This window comes from Prionailurus bengalensis, chromosome B3 (genome assembly GCF_016509475.1).
Source record: "Prionailurus bengalensis isolate Pbe53 chromosome B3, Fcat_Pben_1.1_paternal_pri, whole genome shotgun sequence".
Taxonomy (NCBI): Eukaryota; Metazoa; Chordata; class Mammalia; order Carnivora; family Felidae; genus Prionailurus; species Prionailurus bengalensis.
Window position 1 is genome coordinate 14,514,093 of NC_057355.1, and position 9,120 is coordinate 14,523,212.

Consider the following 9,120-nt stretch of genomic DNA (forward strand, 5'->3'; position numbering starts at 1 on the left):
TCTCTACCAAGAGCCATTTTTAACTCCTTTTACTTCCTTTCCCTCGACATCAAACCCATCACCAAGAACCTCTCTGAAGTTTGGCCAATTGTTTTCCTTCCTTACCAGCCTTTTACCCCATCTTCCTTCCTGACCGCAATCCATAATATATATGGCTATGGAATTAATTCTCCCTGCAACACTGTTTAAACCATAGCACTGCTTAATAAAACAAGTTTGATTCCTCTATGATGCTTAATAAGCCCGAATTCTACAGCTCTACATTCAAATGATTTCATAAGCTTTTATTTATTGTACTTTTAAAGTTTATTTATTTACTTGCGAGAGAGAGAGAGAGAGTGCGTCAGTCAGGGGGATGAAGAGAGAGAGGGAGAAAGAGAGAGAATCCCAAGCAGGCTCTGCATCTGTCAGTGCAGAGCCTGATGCAGGGGCTCAAACTCATGAACCGTGAGATCATGACCTGAGCCGAAATTAAGAGTTGGATGCTGAACCCACTGAGCCACCCAGGCACCCCTATGAGCTTTTATTCTATACCTTCTGAGGCCTTTCCTTGTCCAGCCAAGATAGCTAATTTATCATTTTACATACATTTCCCATTCCTACTATACCTTACCCAACCCAGAATATTCTTCCCCAATCTAGTGAACGCAATGTTATCTTTATTCTGTAGCTACAAGTGTGTGGTCACTTTACGTGCCAGGAAATATTAATAACGTAACTTCTGTAATATAGACCCATGTGGCTAGCCATTCTGTATTCATTCTCCTAAAACTTCATGATACAATTGAGTGTTTGATTGAACCATGCATTCCTTCACAAATCAAATCGAGCACCTACACTGATAAATAAGCCAATAAACACAGTACTTACCCTCCTGGAACCCGAAGTCTAGGGAAAAAGACAAATAATTATAATAATATATTATGATTATTATAATAGGAAAAAAAAGACGCCCCCAAACGTGTCAAAAGGTGAAAACCCAAAACTGAAACAAACCAACACAAACTTACCACAAAATTTTAGGAAGAATTCCTATTGTGTATAAACCCAGTTGAAAAACGAATGTCTGATTCTTGTTTTTATCTCATGATTGTGGTCCTAAAAGAAGTCAAAGCCTTTTTTTTTTTTTAATTTCTTTTTTTATGTCTATTTCCTATCTCAGACACCCAGGGTTTGGTACAAGCAGAGAGCTGAGTAACGACGATCCCTTTTCTCTACAAATGATACTTTTTGAGTATGTTTCCTCTTCCATCTTTCTACACTCCATTCAGAGAGTTCCAAAAAAAAAAAAACCACAAACAAAACAAAAAACCCAGCAGGAAAGGAAACAGAGGATTGCTGATGGAATATTAGATCATTGGAATTATAATACTCATGATGCATGCCACTCTTTGCAAAACACCATATGCTTGACTCAACGTCCTGTGCCAAGGAGGTGAAGAGCCAGAAAATATCCTGTTCCTGACTATCTTCCATCCAATGATATTACCATGTATTGATTATTCCTCTCAGAAACCTTTATTTTTTTTTTTCAGATTCCTTTATTATGGCTGTTGTAAAGTGGCCAATCTTGTTAGCCTTTCTGGTGAATGTGTACTCTTCATTTCATTGCAATTGTCACTGGTATTTTTTGAGATTACTAATCACGTACAGCAACTTCCACTGGTATTTTTTGAGATTACTAATCACGTACAGCAACTTCCATATGATTATTGGTCACCTCAATAGCCTCTTCTTGAAGTGCCTGTTTCCGTTCTTTTTAAAAATTGTTTCTACCCAGTTCTTTGTCTTTTTAAAATTTATGTTTAGGGGCGCCTGGGTGGCTCCGTCAGTTGAGCGTCTGACTTCGGCTCAGGTCATGATCTCATGGTTCATGAGTTCAAGCCCCGCGTCGGGCTCTGTGCTGACAGCTTGGAGCTTGGAGCCTGCTTCGGATTCTGTGTCTCCTTCTCTCTTTGCACCTCCCCCACTCATGCTCTGTCTCTGTCTCTCAAAAAAATGAATGTGTTAAAAAATTTATTTATTTGTAGCAGCTCTCTATATATTTCAAATAAGATTCTTTTCTTAGTTATGTGTATTTCAAATAGCTTCACCCTTTTTGTATCTTTTTTCATTCTCAATAGTTTCTTTTGATGAACATAAATACAGTGAAGTTACTATATTAGCTTTTATGTATACTTTTTTTTGACTAAGGCTTTTTGTCTTCCATTTAAGAATTTTCCCCCCTTACTCCTATATTTTTAAAGCTTTATTTTTTATTCTTTTAAATTAAGATCTACAATCGATAACAGGGCTGAAAATGAATGAACTAAGTATGTCAAAAATAAAAAAAGGATGGGGCGCCTGGGTGGCGCAGTCGGTTATGCGTCCGACTTCAGCCAGGTCACGATCTCGCGGTCCATGAGTTCGAGCCCCGTGTCAGGCTCTGGGCTGATGGCTCAGAGCCTGGAGCCTGTTTCCGATTCTGTGTCTCCCTCTCTCTCTGCCCCTCCCCCGTTCATGCTCTGTCTCTCTCTGTCCCAAAAATAAATAAAAAACGCTGAAAAAAAAATAAAAATAAATAAATAAATAAATAAAAAATAAAAAAGGCATAAAACAATAAACCCAGAGAAAACAGTCAATAATAAATATAAAAGCATAAGTTAAGTGTATAGAAAGCTTACACAATAAAAATCAACCATTGTCTTTTTTCTAATTCTTAGAAAAGACAATAAAATGCAGAATGCAAAACTAACAAATATCAGGAATGAAAATAAAAATATCACTATTGATTCTGAGACATTAAAATGATTATATAATGATACAGTGAACACATTTTTGTTAATAAATTTGAATTGACACAAGACGAAATAGACAATAGGCACAATCCTTTAACTGTTAAGGAAATTGAACCTATAATTGAAAACATATCCCAGTCTTATGCATGATTGAAATACCCCCAGCACCTCACAGAGGACTCTAGTTATTATAAATGCCTTATAAATATCTTAAAATGATTAATTGGCTTTTTAGAACACTCTTATAGATCGCTATTGGGAGTATAAGCAACATTTCTGGAGAGAAATATGACAATAAACGAAAAACCGGAAAGTGTGTATTTTTTTTAATAAAACATTTATCCAGAAGAGGTTGCCAAAGATGCACAAAACACTCGTCCCATTTTATTTTTTTATTTTTATTTTTTTTAATTATGCAGGGTTCTTTTAAATTTTTTTAACGTTTATTTATTTTTGGGGTAGAGAGAGACAGAGCATGAATGGGGGAGGGTCAGAGAGAGGGAGACACAGAATCTGAAACAGGCTCCAGGCTCTGGGCTGTCAGCACAGAGCCCGACGCGGGGCTCGAACTCACGGACCGTGAGATCATGACCTGAGCTGAAGTCGGCTGCCCAACCGACTGAGCCACCCAGGCGCCCCAATGCTTGTCCCATTTTAAAAACAATATTACAAGTGTAAGAAACTTCAAGGTATAACGACAGAGAATAGATTAAATCAACTATATGTGTGTAGATATGGGCTAGATTTCCTGAATATTCTGTAGGCATTAACAGCCATCATGTAGAATTCAGTAACATTAGAAAATACAAAATATTATTTAATGAATAAAAAAAATTACAAATAGCAAGTACAGTTTGGTCTCAACTTTATACTTTTGGTTAATAGATTGTATATATCCATAGGTAGAACATACGGTGGGATACATTGTGTGCTGTCAGCGATAAATGTCTACCCATGCCCAAAGTTTCCACTGTTTAAATCAATATAACTTTTTCAGAACAGATTAGCACTGAATGGTTTCTTTTCCCAACTCTCTATAGAAAGCAGGGATTTTGAAAAAAAAGCTTGGTGCATTTTTCAGGAATGTGGAGAAATGAGGACAAATGTTTATATAATTCCCATCTCTTTGAACACGATCTGCCTCACATTCTGCGGTGCTGTAAGTAGAAAGCAGGTACCGAGTAATGAAAATATATGTAGCCAGAGCAACGAATAGAGAGCTATTTTCTAATCTAGGCCAGGGCATGTCCAGGATGAGACACTGAGGATAAAATTGTCTCACTACAATTTTGCCTAGGATAGTACGAAATCAGAGCCAGCCATCCAACTCCGCCTATGCACATATCCTTCACAGGTAATTCACACTTTAAACGTATCAATGAATCCGGACCCTGAAAGAGACACATCTCCAATTTGTTTAGGTTTGCTCGAATGCCTTATTACCACCATTATCGGTACATCAAAGAAGTAGGTATTGTGTGTGAATGATAATTAAAGGTTTCCGAACTCAGCGGTGCTGACCAAGAATGGGAGATTGTTGTCATGAGAAAGATGGCGGTGAAAAAGATTGAGCTACAACAACTAAAAAGGAAGTCCGCCAGATATAGGGATTTTGTTGATGTCAAGGTTCCCAAATCCCGAGAGACACAAAAGGCAAAAGATTAACGGGTTAGGAATCACCTACTCCTATCGTAACATTTGTATTTTAGTCTAGCTGCCTGTTTATTTATCTGTTTTTTCAGTAGTCCATGGTTTCTCGAGTGCACGGCTGTATCGTTTTCAGCTGTGTAACCCTCTACTGAGCCAAGTGTCTGGCATAGAAAAGAAATGCAATAAATGTAAGTTGAGAATCCAAATTTATGAATGAGAACCAAAGGGGGAGAAATAAAAATATGCCATCCAGAAGTAGAAACCGTCAAGTTATCTTTATGCAAAGACCGGGAACTTGCAAAGTTTCAGGGCTTAGGAGTCTAAGCCATTCCCACTTCTGGGGAAAAATGAACATGAGAGCATTGTCCATATCCGTGTCTTGATCAAAGTATCCTTGAAATTTATAAGAAGCAGTAATTTTTTAATCATTGGAACCAAGTAAGAATCCTTATTCCTACGGCAAAAACAAGTTAGATTAATTTTCTTGAGAAAACAGAAAGAAGAAAAAACAACTGAGTTACTAGTCCAACACTGTCCAGTTTTTAAGATCGCCAAAGTAGATTTAAATTTTCACATTCCTGAGATGATGAAAGAAATTCCTGCATTAATACAGAGGCAAAAATATGGAATTGGCTCTTACATCCATTCAAATTTTAAGCCCTAATATTCTCCAACTGCAATGTAAATGTTTCATTTTAGAGACAGTTGTACAGTATATCATAAATTACAGAAAACTCACAATTACAGAAAGAGATAGTCTGGAGACTCCAGATTAAATTTGATGCTTATATGGAATCATATTCTCTTACCTTAGGAACATAGGTAAAGACGTGACAATTTTACGTGGACGTTAGACACAAAGTATTTGGTGGAAACACAGTTTCAGAAAATTAAGTCTCCAGTAACACCTTGGTTTGAGAGCATTATTCACTACGGAAACAAGCTTGTAATCCAAAGTACTTGTACATCAAAGTGAATTAATTTCCCAGTAAGGAATCATGAAAACTCATGATTCATTCCACAACGCAAAATATTTGCATAAAAATGATTACCGTACTGTAATGTAGTACAAAATAAGAAATAAAATGCAAAACATAAAGAAAAATAAATTAACCTGCACTGACCTTTGAAAACCTTCGTGGCCCGAGTGAGGGTGACGAGAGAGAGGAGGGTCACTAATGGACTCGCTGCTATCTATTGGCTCAATGGAATCTTTCTCTCTTTGTGCAACTGTAACCAGGAACCTATCCAATGACACTTGCTTTTGCCTCCTTTTGAGGACTTCTTGGAAATGTGACATTACATTGATGACCACCCACAATCCCACAATGAGGGAGAGAGAGAGAAACCTCTCTCAGTTGTGCTCATGTGACATTCGGCGTCATACTACTCCCATTGTAAGACACCGCTCATTTATCAAATTAAAATTTATTAGAAATGTTTGCTCGTCTTGGGGAACACTCACAGAACAAGTTGCTCGCAATCCTAGGTTTTACTGTGTACACCCGTGAGCTCGTTAACATCTCCTAAATCATTACCTAGGAATTACACTCAACTTTGAAATTTCTAAAAGTATATTTTAATTTATTTTGGGGGCGCCTGGGTGGCTCCGTCGGTTAAGCGGCCGACTTCGGCTCAGGTCATGATCTCGCGGTCCGTGAGTTCGAGCCCCGCGTCGGGCTCTGTGCTGACAGCTCAGAGCCTGGAGCCTGTTTCCGATTCTGTGTCTCCCTCTCTCTGACCCTCCCCCATTCATGCTCTGTCTCTCTCTGTCGCAAAAATAAATAAACGTTAAAAAAATTTTTTTAAATTTATTTTCATGTTATATTCTTTGTCATTTCGTCTTTAAACATACTGGTGATTCTTCTCTGAGTCCAGCTCTGTCCCACAAATTTTGAATACGAAAATTAGTGACGATATCATGTCCTGCATACATATCGCCGCTTTCTCCTTCCACGTACAACTGGGAGGTCATTACCTACCCTCAGAATCCTTCTCATCTCAGGATTTCAAGCAGCCGCTGTCACTGGAAGAAGGTGCGTTCAAGATGCATCCAATTTGCCATTCCTGAGAAGTGACATCAAAGAACTTATGTGTAGCTGGAGACAGTACACATTCCATGAATGTTGGCGTGTTTTAAGGCAATATTTTGATTAGTAAAATGTGTGCTGTATGAGTTCAGTGGAGGGAGAAATCACTGCAGGTGGGAGCAAGAACAGAGGTAAATTCAGGTAACTTGTCTGCCATGGGGTCTGTAAATATAGCTTAGAATTTAAAGGGGGAGAACATTCCAACCGAACAAAGCAGTAAGAACAAAAATGTGGGTAGACGATGAATGTGCTCTGCATTTACAATGATGCAAAGTAGTATTTTTCTTTTAAAAAAGTGAGCTAACGTAATTTCTTAAATCACAAAGAAAATGCCTGATTCTAGCTTATTTTACCTTGATTGTTAAATACGCCTTCCATGAATTTTAAACTTCAGACATTTTCCCCTTCAGCTTGTGGGTTTCCAGCTAGCTCTACATTTTCCAGTCTATCACCTCTTATCCCCTTGAGAATTTTATTTGTCATGCTCTGTACAAGTTGCAGGCTCATGAACACTTCCTTGAAAGGAGCAAAGGACTGCGGTGACAACAACTTCTCATGTACAGACTTGCATGAGCTTATGACGAAATGCTGGTGTAAACAATCATGTCCCAGGAAATCCTCTTGGACTGGCTACTCTCTGGCTTTGCCTTTCACATATCATCCATTGTTAATCTTGTTTAGCAGAAATTTACAGGGTGCCAACCACCCACAAGATTTTGTCCGAAACATTGAGGTTAAAAGATTAGTAAGATTAATAGGCAATGACTTTTGTCCTGAGAGACCAAATGTTTCCGGAAAACAACAGATGCAGATACAAGATTATTTCTAAGAACGGACAAAGTTCAATGATAGATATAGTCACAGAATGTCTTAAGGGCAATACGTGATCTATAACCTAGCTTGGTGAAGGGATAGATCAAGGAAGACTTCAGTGAATTGATGTTAGCCAGGCAAACAAAGAGGCTTCTGATATATCTTCTTAGCAAAGATGGGAGTTATTGCTTATCCAACTGGACACTGGTTTATGTCATTTGCTATCATTGTGGTTCTGACTATCACACCCAACTGATTAAACTTTGGCTTCTCACAAGAGTCTATGCCCATTTCAACACCGCATTGTCATACCCTAAGTTTATAGTTTCGTGTGTGTGCGTGATTTTTTTTTTATGAAAAAAGTGGGATTCTAATTCATAGTATCTGGCTCCAGAATCCGTCCCCTTAAACGCTATCCCACACCATCTTCAACAAATTCCTTTAGCACTTCCTTTGGGTTTCTTTCTTCTCTCTCTCTCTCTTTCTTTTAATATAATTTATTGTCAAACTGGCTAACATACAGTGTATACAGTGTGCCCTTGGTTTGGGGGGTAGATTCCCGTGATTCATCGCTTCCATACAACACCCAATGCTCGTCCCAACAAGTGCCCTCCTCGGTGCCCATCACCCATTTTCCCCTCTCCCCCGGCAGCCCCACCAACCCTCAGTTTGTTCTCTGTAGTTAAGAGTCTCTTATGGTTTGCCTCCCTCCCTCTCTGTTTGTAACTATTTTTTCCCCCTCCCTTCCCCCATGGTCTTCGGTGAAGTTTCTCAAGTTCCACATATGAGTGGAAACATATGATATCTGCCTTTCTCTGACTGACTTATAGTTTCGTGTTTCTGATTTAGCATGGAGAACATTACAATGACTTAGGCTGTGACGGCTCAGGGATGATCTGGGCTGAGAAAAGAAAGTGATTTACCCCGGATCGATGCTTCTCCGAGAGTTGCCCCTGGGTTGGCAACACCAGAAACACCTGAGGACTTGTGAGAAAGGCAAACTCTCAAGCCCCACCTCAGACATACTGAATCAGGAGCTCTGGGGTGGGGCCTAGCAATCTGCTTCAGCAAGACTCCAGATGTGTCTGGTAGATTTAAAGTTCGAGAACAACTCTACTGGATAGGAAACGGGTTGCATCCTACCAGTGAGCATTGGTTTTTCAAAAGTTGTCCGGAAAATCCTCACCAGAAAGGGAGAGAAATGGATGATGGCCATCTGACAAGATACGTCAAAAGTATCTAGGAGGGCAACAAAGTAAGACATGATGACACCAAACTGGTACTCTTTGTGTTCAAGTTCAGTAGTCAGCTGTTCGATTTCCTCCGTGAATGAAGTATTTAGGAAAACAAAGAAGAGAGTAGATGTGTAGAGACTTTTTTTCTATTTGTGTGATCACTGTAATTAGTGAAATAGTTAAGGCAATTTAAAGCAGAACTTTTAAAAATCACATGGCTCTGCTTTAAATCAAAGTCTTCAACTCAGATCTTTCTACTGTATGACATTTCTACTTGGCATTAAAATTTCCCTGTGCCAAGGAAATATGAAAATCCATATCTTGCCATTGTAGCATTTTAATATTCATTTTAATGACATAATATAAAAATTCCACTTTGCTAAGAACATCCAGAGCATAAATACCCTATAATAAGACATTTTAACTTTAATAGCAAGAATTTTTGCTCTTGTATCACTCTAGCATGATGGATAAGAGCATCCAAATTAGGTTTTTAGCACAACCTTTGGACTACATTAGCAAAAATAAATATTAACATAAGAAATGTATGATGGA

General features: G+C 38.5%; 1 long non-coding RNA gene across 1 annotated transcript; it reads right to left on the minus strand.

Moving 5' to 3' along the window:
* Positions 1–4,359: 4,359 nt before the first annotated feature.
* Positions 4,360–6,498, minus strand: LOC122467795. Its single transcript, XR_006293068.1, has 2 exons — positions 6,410–6,498; positions 4,360–4,588 (listed from the first exon to the last, which is right to left on the minus strand). It is a non-coding gene; the product is annotated as an uncharacterized LOC122467795 (long non-coding RNA).
* Between the last annotated feature and the right edge of the window lie 2,622 nt (positions 6,499–9,120).